General features: G+C 39.1%; 1 non-coding gene across 1 annotated transcript; it reads right to left on the bottom strand.

Moving 5' to 3' along the window:
- Positions 1-6,500: 6,500 nt before the first annotated feature.
- On the bottom strand, positions 6,501-6,606 carry LOC124108039 (U6 spliceosomal RNA). Its single transcript, XR_006856603.1, has one exon. It is a non-coding gene; the product is annotated as a U6 spliceosomal RNA (small nuclear RNA).
- Positions 6,607-12,083: the final 5,477 nt, after the last annotated feature.

The raw sequence follows: 12,083 nt of genomic DNA on the forward strand, positions 1-12,083 counted from the left end.
CAGAGGACATCTTGCATGCCCGTTATATGCTTTATCTATGTGATCCTCCAGTGGGCCCCCAGGCTCTGTTATCAGCTCTTTCACAGTTGAAGAAACTAAGGCTCAAAGAATTTAAATACTTGATCTAAGGATACCTATGGCTAATAATTAGCAAAGCTGAGATTCAATCAAATTCCAAACTCAATCTACACTCAATTCTGCAATACCCTTTACTGCCATCTTGGGGTAACAATCACCATTTCAAAGAAAGTGTCATGGTCAAAGTTGTTTCTTTTTCTTTTTTTTTTTAAAGAGAGAGAGAGAGAGAGAGAGAGAGAGAGAGAGAGAGTTTTAATATTTATTTTTTAGTTTTTGGTGGACACAACATCTTTGTTTGTATGTGGTGCTGAGGATCGAACCCGGGCCGCACGCATGCCAGGCGAGCGAGCTACCGCTTGAGCCACATCCCCAGCCCTCAAAGTTGTTTCAAAGCACTTTTATGATGTTATCTCATAATCCTCATTCGGCTGAACCATCAAAGCTGGACGTCACAACCTTAAAAATCACATAGTTCACTCTGCCCATGTTACAGTACAGGACACTGGTGTGCAATGACACTATGGAACTCACACAGTTAATCCCACTGGTATCTGGTCCTCTTGTATTTTAATAGAGCAGCACTTCAAATAGGGTCTCTGATAACTACAGCTTGGGAATTTTCACATCCACCCATTTTCTCTTATAGCAAAGAGTCATTTTCTCTGTTTCCTTTATAACTCCACATTTGATAGTGACATTAAAATTAAGTATTAGACACCTGCAGAGCCCTAGGATCAGGCAGATGATTGACAGTTCAGGATTAAGGTCTAGAATGTGATGTTTCCTGGGAGGATGTTTTGGTATACGTTGCTTCAGGAAAGTGTTAGAAAATTTTAAGCTCTCTCATGATTGAGATGGATAGGATATTCTTTAAGAGAAATGGTGGTGGTATTAAGGCAAAAAATAGACTTGATAAATTAAGATCAAAGTGGTATCAAGAGACTTATAATTATTTATCTTCTTTAATTTAGTAACTCAATTCCAAACATGTATTTTGAGGAAATAATCTGAAATTCATAGAGAAACAGGCCCAATGATGTTCATCTCAACATTACTTACAACAATTTAAAAAAACAGAATAAAACTGGAAACAAGAGATTCAACCTTAGGTGGATACTTAAAAAACAAAATATTATGGAGCCATTAAAATATTATTTATGTAACTTTGATGGAAGGAGGAAATGTTTCAATCAGAATAAAGTTTACACAGCATGGTCCCAGAAATGTAAAAAAAAAAAACTGCATAGACTATGGGGAACACACCAAAACACTAACAGAATTTCCCTGTAGGAGGGGTAGAATTATGGAATTAAGATTTTAATCTTCTGTAAATTTACCTTAGCCTTCCAAAATTTACACAATAGAATGAGTTCCTTTTATACTTTAAAAACAAACAGCATGGAAAATGTCTTGGAAGTAGTGAAGATGATATCTCACACAATGCCTGCTTTATGTCCTCTATGAGCCACCATCCTACATAAGCATAAAACTTTATATTATGCCTTAGAATGGTCAGGTGGGTCTAGTAGTAGCAGGAACCGCCCAGAAAGGCCCCTCCCAGAATTGTGGCTCAGAAATCTGGTGCTACGGTTTGAATGTGTCCCCTGAAGTTCATATGCTAGAAACTTAATCCCCTAACTTACATTTTAATGGTATGTGGAGGTGGAGCCTCTGGGAGGTAATTAGGATTAGGTAAAGTCATGAGGGTGGGGCCCCCAGGATGGCATTAGTGGTTTTAAAAGAAGAGGAGAAGAACTGGGCAAGCATGCTTATTCTGTCTTACCAGGCAGCATGTTACCATGTTACCATGCAGCAAGAAGGTCCTCACCAGTTTCAACCAGACTTCTAAGGTGAAGAGTCAGGAATTTGGCCAAAGTCTTTTGTGAGGCTGAAGAAATTGCTTTACAGTGCTGGGAATAGGACTGGAGATAGAGACAGACATGGTGGCCTAGACTGAAGTGATTCTCCCTGAAAAAATTAGACCTTCCAAAAACCATAACTTTTGCTCTGAGAAGAACTTCAGAGATGACCAAGTGCAAGCCTCTCATTGTCTAGTGAGGCAACTGAGTCAGAGGTTGGGCAGCTTTGCTAAGATCATCCTGTGGATGCCCAAGATGCCCAGCGTCTAGTCCAGTTTGTTTTTCACTGTCCAATGCTGCCACCCTCACGAGGAAATAAATGCCTGGGTACTTTTAATAGTCTCCTGCAGTTTATTATCATAATGGAAACTGTGAGTCGCCTCTGTTCTCCTACCATGGATTTATGATCCCAGCAACAAGCCCAGTATAACAAACAGAGTCAGTGCCAATGGGCAATAATACTCTTCCCGTTCTCTGCTGATTTATTTCTGAAATGGCCCATGCACACCCAAATCAAACACACACACACCCCCACTGAGCCAAAATGGCAGTGACTCCAGAGGTTTTCAGGGTGTTTGTTCAAGATGCGTGTAGGCAATCTGCATTTCTGGAATTCATGAAAGTTAGAGAGAAAATAATACCCAACCAATATGCCACTTTTAGAAACATGGTTCAGTGCCTTGAGATAATGGGAATGTTTTTAGCCCACTTTGTGGAAATGGCTTTGGACTTTCTTGGCCTTGGGAACAGACCAACAATGAGATGGTTCACTTGGAGATAGAGCAGTGAGAAGTTGGAGCTGCAATGTTTATCAAGGGGCTCAAATAAGCAGAACAACAAATCTCTCAAAATAATGCAGAAAACCCTATGAAAATGAAAATATTGAATGTAGTGAGCAGTTGGGAGAAATGGCCTGGGAGTGGGAGCTAACTGGAGGCAGATGGAGAGAGGTGGGGACCCATCTGACTCCTCTCAGCTCCGGATGGGAGATGCCTTAAATTTTCTAAGCTGGGCATAGTTTACAAATCAGACTTCTGCACTGGAGTCTGCTCCACCCTGTCTTCTCCCTAGATGTGCCTACTTCACTCTAGTTCTGTAGACACCTGGGATTCCAAAGCAGGAGTGGCAATGCCTGGGAGTCATATGGTGTAAAGTGGAAACAACAACACGGTTGGCAATTATGACCAAAAGCATATACATGCAGGAACAGAAAGACAGTGGCTTCAAAAATCTGAGGTACAGAATAACCTATTGGTGACAAAAAAGGTGACCAATTTTTTTGGATGAGTTTTCTTTATACTAGGGAATACTTGGACTTGTACCTGATAGTAATTTGGAAAAGGTCCTTAAAGAAACAAAGATTAGAATATTATCCATTCAAAACAGAAGAAAGAAATTTTAATGTATTCACCCTAAGAAATGATAAAAGTTTAAGATGATCAATATGCTAATTACCTTCAGTGGATCATCACCCACTTTATACATGAATTAAAACATTGCATTGTCCTTCATAAATATGTACAAATTTTACATGTCAAGCAAAAGAATCTTTAAGCATAAAAAAATGTAACATTAATTAATTAATAATGTGTGACATGGGTACATATCATATGGACTACATGCTGGAGGATTTAACAGCATCATATAAGAAAAGAAAAAATTTCTGTCCTTGTGGCTTATGGTTGAGGGAAGACAGAATGTAAACATTATTTATGACATGGTAGGGATCACATTTAGAGAATGTTAAGACACTCTGACACTATAAAAGAATATATGTGAATTTAGGGAGGGATCTAGGTTAAATGAGATACTGTGTATATAGGGCTCAGAAGGGTACCTGGAACATAGTAAATACTCAATGAACTGAGGCCATTATATTTGTTATTACTAATGGTCTAAAAACATGCTTCAAAAAGCAAAATCTTTTTTTGGACATATGAACTGTAAAAAAGTCCCTGATCCACATTCATTCATTCATTTGTTCATTGAATATACACTTTTTTGTTTTGTTTTGTTTTAGCTTACGTTGTGAGGTGCTAAAGTCAGTTCACAAACATATAAAGATCTCTACCTTCCAGGGGCTCAAATTCTAATAGGGATGAAAGACATGTATGGATCATTGTAAAGTGGTGTAATACAAAACATGTTATATAATGCTAAGGTCTGCCTTGCAACATTGAATAGAAGAAAGGAGTTCAGTCTAGATGGATAAATGACTATACAGGGGCCCTTGTTTTATTATAAGTTTTTTCCCTAGGTATGGCATTGGCAAAATAACTTTTTTGTTCTTACCTCCATATTTTACCTCTCAATTCAATTGCCTGATACTTTTTTTGTTTTTTTTACTTTGGAAAGGGTTATTGTCATGCTATAGTTACAAAATTTGAGGCCCAGAGAACAAACTCAAAATAGGAGTTTTTCTTATAGAGAAATTCACTTCCAAAATAACCATAAAATGGCTCGTCTCCACAAGGATGACAATTAACAAAAAAGTGTGATTTGGTCAAAGTATCTAAGAATACTCTGGTTATCTGTGTATCCAAGAAAGTGAGGGCTTTCTGTCTCCTGATCCCTGTGCCAATCAGCAGATGTTTATACGAGCAGGAGGCCCAAGCTCCATTTTTCAAGCTGTCTCCCTCAGGCAGAATCCTCTGCCCTCTCTCTGCACTCTTCTTCGTCTGGGCCACAGAGATCAGTATCTTAGTGACAGAACCTGTCTAAGATGTTTTATGTTTTACATAAGGGCAAAGGAGAAAAGAATAAAAAATTTTTTAAAAGTCCCCATGTCCTCCTCAGAGAAGTAACATGATGTTTGTCTTCTTTTAAGCCTGTCCACGGTCGAGAGCTCCAGCCCTGCCTGGCTCTCTAGCCTCTTCTCTGCCAGGAGCCTGGGCCAAGCCACAAGCAAAGCCCAGACTTGATGAGTTGACTGATGGCCCAGAGAAGCACGGAGTCATTTGATGCCTCCCACGGAACCCTCACATGGACAGAGTAACTGGATCTGCCAGGCAAGGCCCTTGGAGAGTTCCCTCATCTCTCACCCTTTGGGTCACCCCACACAGGAGGCAAAGTTAGTCCCTGCTAACTCAAATGGGTTCAGCAACTAACTAGAAAAGAGTTAAACTTGTCTCTTTTCTAATTCATGACCAAACAAGCATAAAAACAAACAAACAAATGAGGCAAAAATAGGAAAAAGAGAAAGTTTATTCCTGAAAGGAAGAAGGACTGCAGGCTGGCTGTTCCCCCAAAAGCCCTCTCTCAGCTTTGCTCATTTTAACTACCTCCCATCCTTCTTTTCTACCTTCTGCGCCAGGAACTGGGCATTCGGTGAGAAGGTGCATTCACAGTGAAAAGAAATTAGGTGAGCAATATTTTTCAAATTATAAGAACATTCAGGAGGCTGACCCAACTGTGAAATGTGAGTTTCACTTACCAATAAATCTGACTTTCCATATGCCCATGCTCTGACCCCGATAAAGAAAAGATCCCAGAAAACATCTGTTCTAGAGGGCCCTGCTCTTAGAGGGATTCAGCATGCTGCCAGAGCAGATGCAATTCCTCCATACGATCCTCAGGAAAGGAAGAACAGAAGAGGACAGTCCTGAAGAAAATAATTTCCTCAGACTTGGCTCCTAACAGTGAAAATAATGGGGGGAGAGAGTAGAGGAGCCATCTTAACATATCTTGTCTAATTTTTAGACAAGGTAAAGCTAATGGAAGCTAGTTGACGAGTAATTTGATTTTGGAAGCCACATTGCAGAATCTTGGTGGTGGTGGTGTTAGAGGAAGAAGTTGCAGGAGATGATTCAAGTTGTCTGAGGAAGAATGAGTCAGTTGGTGGAGACCTACATGCTCCTCACCTGCCAAAATGCCCAAGCAAAAACCAGAGCTCCCTCCCCTATAGACATTGCTTACTAAAAAAAAAAAAAACCAAGGAATCTAGACTCCAGAAACATTTGAGAACTTTGGTGAGACTCCTGTTTCTGCTTTCACCAAAATTAGGCCCCGTCAGTCAACAAGCCCTACCAAGAGGTGGCGGAGTATTGGGACACTGATGGAATGTGATGAAGAGAATCCACTTAACCCAAGTGCACCGCACCTGCTTCATGACACCCATTGTACCACCTTAGCTCAGTGCCTGCCTCCATGTTTATGGAAGTAATTGATTAATATATACTTTTAAAAATTACCTTATAAAATTATGCATATTTCAAACAGATATGAAACAATGTGCTCTATATGTGTAATAAGAATTATGATGCATTCTGCTGCCATGTATTTAAAAAATAAAAGCAATTTTAAAAATTAAGTAATTAAAATAATTAAATAAATAAATCATGCATATTTATATGGTACAGTATGGTCATTGTCATTTCCTTATCTTTTCTTTATGTTTAGAGCTTTCTAGCTCTTCTATTCTAGTTCCTCGTAAAACATATAATTATCGTGGACCATAGTCACTTTACCAAGCTGTAGGACACTAGAGCTTATTCCTCCTCTCTAACTGCATTTTGGTACCTGCATTCATCTTTCCTCTATCTCCCTTCTCTTTCCTAGCCTCTAAAAAATATGGAAGGCTTCACAAATTTTGAGTCACCCTTGCACCGGGGCCACGTTGATCTTCTCTGTGTTGTTTCAATTTTAATACATGTGCTGTTGAGGTGAGCACTAATTAATATATTAATATATTGAGAACTTACATACAGTAACATACTGTCTACCAGTTTTCAGGCTCGAGGATTGGCCTAAAAGAACACAGAAGACTAAATATGGTTAGAAGAGAAAATGTAACCTGACCAAGCCCTGGCAATGTAAAAGCAAACTCTGGCAGTCAGAAAATGAGAAGAAATAGGGGAGGAGAAGAGCAGCCACCCATGTCTTCACGCAACTTGGTTGAAAATCAGAAATACTTTCCAAAGTATTTTATTATGTTTTATGGTGTATTATAATTATACATAATAGTTGGATTCATTGTGACATAGTCATATATGCACATGAGTTGGTCAAATTTTAATCCCCAGGATCTCCCCCTTTTCTCCACTTGGCTCTCTTCCTCTACGCTACTGGTCTCCCTTCTATTTAAAAATATATGTTTTCAGTATTATGCACAAACATAGAAGGAATAAATAACAGGGCAAAAACAATTGTTCAAAATAAGAAGGGGGGGCATAAGGCAAATTAAATCCTTAACTTTCTGTGGGTAAGGACCTTGACAAGATTTTAAATTAATAATTCAAGAGATAGTCCATAAATCAAGTAGAGTCAGGGAGGAAAGCATCAGAATTGGTAGCAGAAAGCATTTGCCTCAGGGAAATGCTAAGCCTGGGGAATTATGGGGTGGGTAACTATAGATTTTTATTTTAATTCCTTCCCCTGAGTTCTGTTCTCACTGCAACCCCAACCCCTTAGTGTTCTTGATAAATGGGGGGGGGGGAATGAAAAGGGAAAGAAAAGAAAGGAATGGAGAGAGACAGGAAGGAGGGAGAGAGAGAATTTTATTAGGAAGTTACTTCTTGCTATATTAGAATCATGTTTGTTCTTTCAATTCCCACTAGCATAAGATGACAGGTGGTAAAACGTTGTCCAAATTGCTTCATTGGTTTTTCTGTCTCCTTCTGAGAAGGACCTGACTGTCTGGCAGAGTTAGAGTTGATTAGGTCCCAACTTCCTTAACAAGACTCCTATAGTGCAAGAATTAAAACCAAGAATCAATAAATGGGATGGATTCAAACTAAAAAGTTTCTTCTCAGCAAAAGAAACAATCTGTGAGGAGAATAGAGAGCCTACATCCTGGGAGCAAATCTTTACCCCTCATACATCAGATAGAGCACAAATCTCTAGGGTATACAAAGAACTCAAAAAGCTAAACACCAAAAAAAATAAATAAATAAAATAACCCAATCAATAAGTGGGTCAAGGACCTGAAAAGACCCTTCTCAGAAAAGGATATACAATCAATCAAGAAATATATGAAAAAATATTCATCATTGCTAGCAATTAGAGAAATGCAAATAAAAACCACTCTAAGATTTCATCTCACTCCAGGCAGAATGGCAGCTATTATGAAGACAAACAACAATAAGTGTTGGCAAGGATGTGGGGGAAAAGGTCCACTCATACATTGCTGGTGGGACTGCAGATTGGTGCAACCACTCTGGGAAGCAGTAAGGAGATACCTCAGAAAACTTAGAATGGACCCACCATTTGACCTAGCTATCCCTTGCCTTGGTCTATATCCAAAGGACTTAAAAATAGCACACTACAGGGACACAGCCACATCAACATTTACAGTGGCACAATTCACAATAGCTAAATTGTGGAACCTACCTAGATGCCCTTCAGGAGATGAATGGACAGAGATGAGTTGGAACAAGAGTTCCAATAGCCCATAAGTCCATTCAGGTCTTGTGCTATGGCAGGGTTTGCTGCTTGTCCTGGTCATTGACCATCAGCCTTTGTTCTACCCTTTTTCTTACAGACCTCACCCAATGAGGACCCAGGAGTGTGGATGGACCTTCAATTTCTGGGTCTTGTTCACCTCCATCTCTTCATCCTGGCCTTGTTTCTCCTTATTCTGGCCTTCAACCTGGTCAACTCAGAGTTAATTTATGCCTCCAGAATAGAGCATCCTCATTTAGCATGGATTATCACAGGAGATTATGCACATAGTTTGATCAATATCCTTTCTCTGTTTTCCCTCACCTTTGCCCCCTTGCATTTTAGACACTGGGGACCTTTATGGAGATTCAGTTTTAAGTTCACAATCCCAAAAAGGAACAACCAGAAATTCTCTTGCTTTTAAAGTAGTGAAAGTATAGCTAATAATCCACAGCATAAATTATGTATAAAATGTAATAATTTCTAATCTTTTTGTTGTAGCTGATGAGCTACTATACTTATTCACAGAGTTAATTAGGATTCATAGGGTAGAAGACCATTTGGATGGATCGTGATAGATAAAATGTCAGAAAATGACTTGTATGGAGATACCAGGTGTTATGGTTTAGAAATGAGGTGTCCCCCAAGAACTCATGTGTGAAACAATACAAGAAAGTTTAGAGGTCAAATTGTTGGGTTATGAAAGCTCTAACCTAATCAGTGCCTTAATCACATATAGAGATTTACTGAGGGGTACCTGTAGGAAGTAGGGTTTGGCTGGAGAAGGTGGGTCATTGGGGGTATGCCTTTGGGGTATATATTTTGTCTCTGGAGAGTGGACCCCCCCTCTACTTTCTTGTGCTATGTCCCAGCTGCTTTCCTCCACCAAACCCTTCTGCCATGATGTTCTGCCTCACGTAAGGCCCCGAGAGACAGAGTTGGCAATCTATGAACTGAGACCCAAACTAAACTTTTCCTCTTCTAAAACTATTGTCAGGTCTTTTGGTCAGAACAGCAAAAAAGCAGACTAAAACACAGGGGAGACTCCAACAGTTTGAATATGGTCTGGTAAATATTAGACAGCATAGCTAGGAGCTGTGGTCTGTGATCTGTGATCCGGTTGGTGCTAATGTCACACTAATTAGGAAATTTAGTAAGGCAATATTTGTAAAGACAGATAAGTTAAGCCTATTATATTATTACATTAATCAGCAACTGCTAAGCCATAAAAGGTTAGAATTGGGAAATATCAAGGATGTAGTCACCAACACAGAGCCCTGCGTATGCCTCTGTGCCTTGAAATCCTGGATACCGTGATCCTCGTGAAGCACACCACCATCTTCTGCTGTATTTTCTGGAGTTTGGGTAGATCAATTAATGTAGTATGGAGTGGGAAAAAAATGCTTTTTGCGTTGCTGAAATAAATTAACTTGTTCACATGATCAAAGGGAAAAAAATCTCCATACCAGCTTTCTATAGACTGGAATATTTCGTTTGGGGTCTCCCTAAGATATGTAACAATTCATCACATTTTAGAAATATAATACTCAATTGACTCATTTCTAGAGAAATTACCTGTAAGAAACTCAATTTGTGGGGAATAATCTGGTCCACTTTGAGTTTCCAAAGATGAGAGTGATAGCTTGAATTCCATTCTTAAAATTGTCAGTTTAGAGACTAGTTTCCAAAAGTGTATTTCAAACATAATGAAAATGAAACAACATGGCTAAATGCACTTTTCTCAATCTTAATAGGACAAAGGAAGCACTCTCAATTGATATTATAGAAGAGTTGGACAAAATAATTCTGAAGACTTAATACAACACTATTAAAGCCCAGAATTCTAAAAGTGGAATGCTTCTATCCATGTTCAGAACACAAATGGGAAAAGAGACATTGGCATTTTGATATGGAGGGAAAGGTGTTAGTTTTCCAGATTTCCATTAAAGAAGAAATGAATTATTAATTTTTTTTGTAATACTGGAGATTGAATCCAGGATCTCACACATGCAAATGCTCTACTACTAAGCTACATCCCTAGCCTAAACTATTTAATTTATTATTAAATATTCCTTGATCGCTGTTTGCATTTATCAATATCACTATGACACATATTTACATACAACTTTCTTACAATGAAGTTCAATATAAAATAAAACCGGTGTACTGATTTTCCTGAAGTCAAGTTCACTTTACCAATTTCTGCTACCTTATGATTTTTAATCCCTAGCCTGAGAGTCCCTGAACTTGAGGGAAAACTTGCTTCTGCATATATGTGGCTATCGCTAGAGGCCGTGCATCTGAACTCAGGAGAAAAATCCTACTCGGCCTTGGCAGAAGGCCAAGGCATTGCCACAGAGTGGGCACACGTCCATGAACCAGATCATATGAAGTTTCATTTGCAGCACTGTGTGGCCCAGACATGCAGAGACTGTGGTTGACTACTGGTGTTCAGTTCCCCAGGCCTGGCCTTGAAGCAGGACTGATCATTAGCACCTTGACACAGAGCTTGCTCTGAGATATAGGAATATTTTTTTAAGTGAGAAGTAGAGGGACTTTCTATAAATGGGATAAGAAGATACTTAAGTGATTGAATGAAACCCCAAAAAGAAATTAATATATATTTTTGTTTTTAATAGACCTCAGGTGAATAGAATTAAGTTAATCATAACTCTTGATTTGTGATATACCCTTATCATGGCCTTCTTTTAGTGTGTGGGAAGATGGTTTATTTAATGACTCAGAGATATGAATGCATTCATATTCCAAGTTCCATACTTAGTAATCCTGGGCATTGCACTGAAACTTACTCACATAAGATCTAAGAAAGGGAGTGCAGAAAGAACCATCAGCATTGAGCATCTACTCCTTGCCAGGTACTATACTGGGCACTTTGCAAACATTATCTATTTAATTCTACCAAAGTTGTCCCAGGGTAAGCAAAAGCAAGCTAAATTGCTTCTCCTCCGTGTTTCTTCTTCTTCCCACTACTGTAAACTGGTTAGTCCGAAATAGAATCACTGTGAGTGACAAGAACATTTCAGTATAATATTCTCAGGTGGCTGGGTGGTTTGATGTTGGGTGACTTTCAATTTTCACAGCTGAACTTTAAAAATCTCATTAAAACAGCTTTTTGTTGCTCTTTGCTGGGCTTAAATCAGCAGTGATTCAGCAAATAAGCAGGCGCAGCAGGCTGCCTCTTTTGGCAGGGATAATAATGAGCCTACAAAGAATAGGAGTGGGAAAGGAAAAATATGATTTCAGAGCTAACACATTGTGAGCTCCTTTGTAAGAATCATCTTCTGTAAATCCTAACTGATCTTTATATGTCAATGACCTTGAAAGAAAAGAAATCTCTTTCTTCTCCCCCATCACTGAAGTGTTTGCATTGGCAGAACGGGTTAGATAGGTGGATTGCTGAGGAGTTTGGAAATCTCTATTAGTGTCTGATGCAACCTGGTGTCCTGAGCAACATTAATTTAAAAAAAAAAAAAATTCTGAGTATGAAAAAGATCTCTTTTAGATTTAGACAGGCTCTAAATCCCCTAGCTGGCCTTCACCTAGTGTTTTAAAAATTTTTTCTTCACATTGACTAGGAAGAATCATGAGGGGATACTGAAGAGGCTCCATATTGATTGCATGTCCACTAACGGGCAGGGGACAGTGAGGGGTGCCACAACGGAATCAGATAAAGCCCCTTCTTCGAGTTGTTCATGGTCTCATGAAATGGTTCAATCTACCCTCCCGGGATAGAACAGGTGTTCAAAT

This window comes from Marmota monax, unplaced genomic scaffold, assembly GCF_021218885.2.
Source record: "Marmota monax isolate L192 unplaced genomic scaffold, Marmota_monax_Labrador192_F-V1.1 WCK01_AAM20220418_F8-fsc00447, whole genome shotgun sequence".
Taxonomy (NCBI): Eukaryota; Metazoa; Chordata; class Mammalia; order Rodentia; family Sciuridae; genus Marmota; species Marmota monax.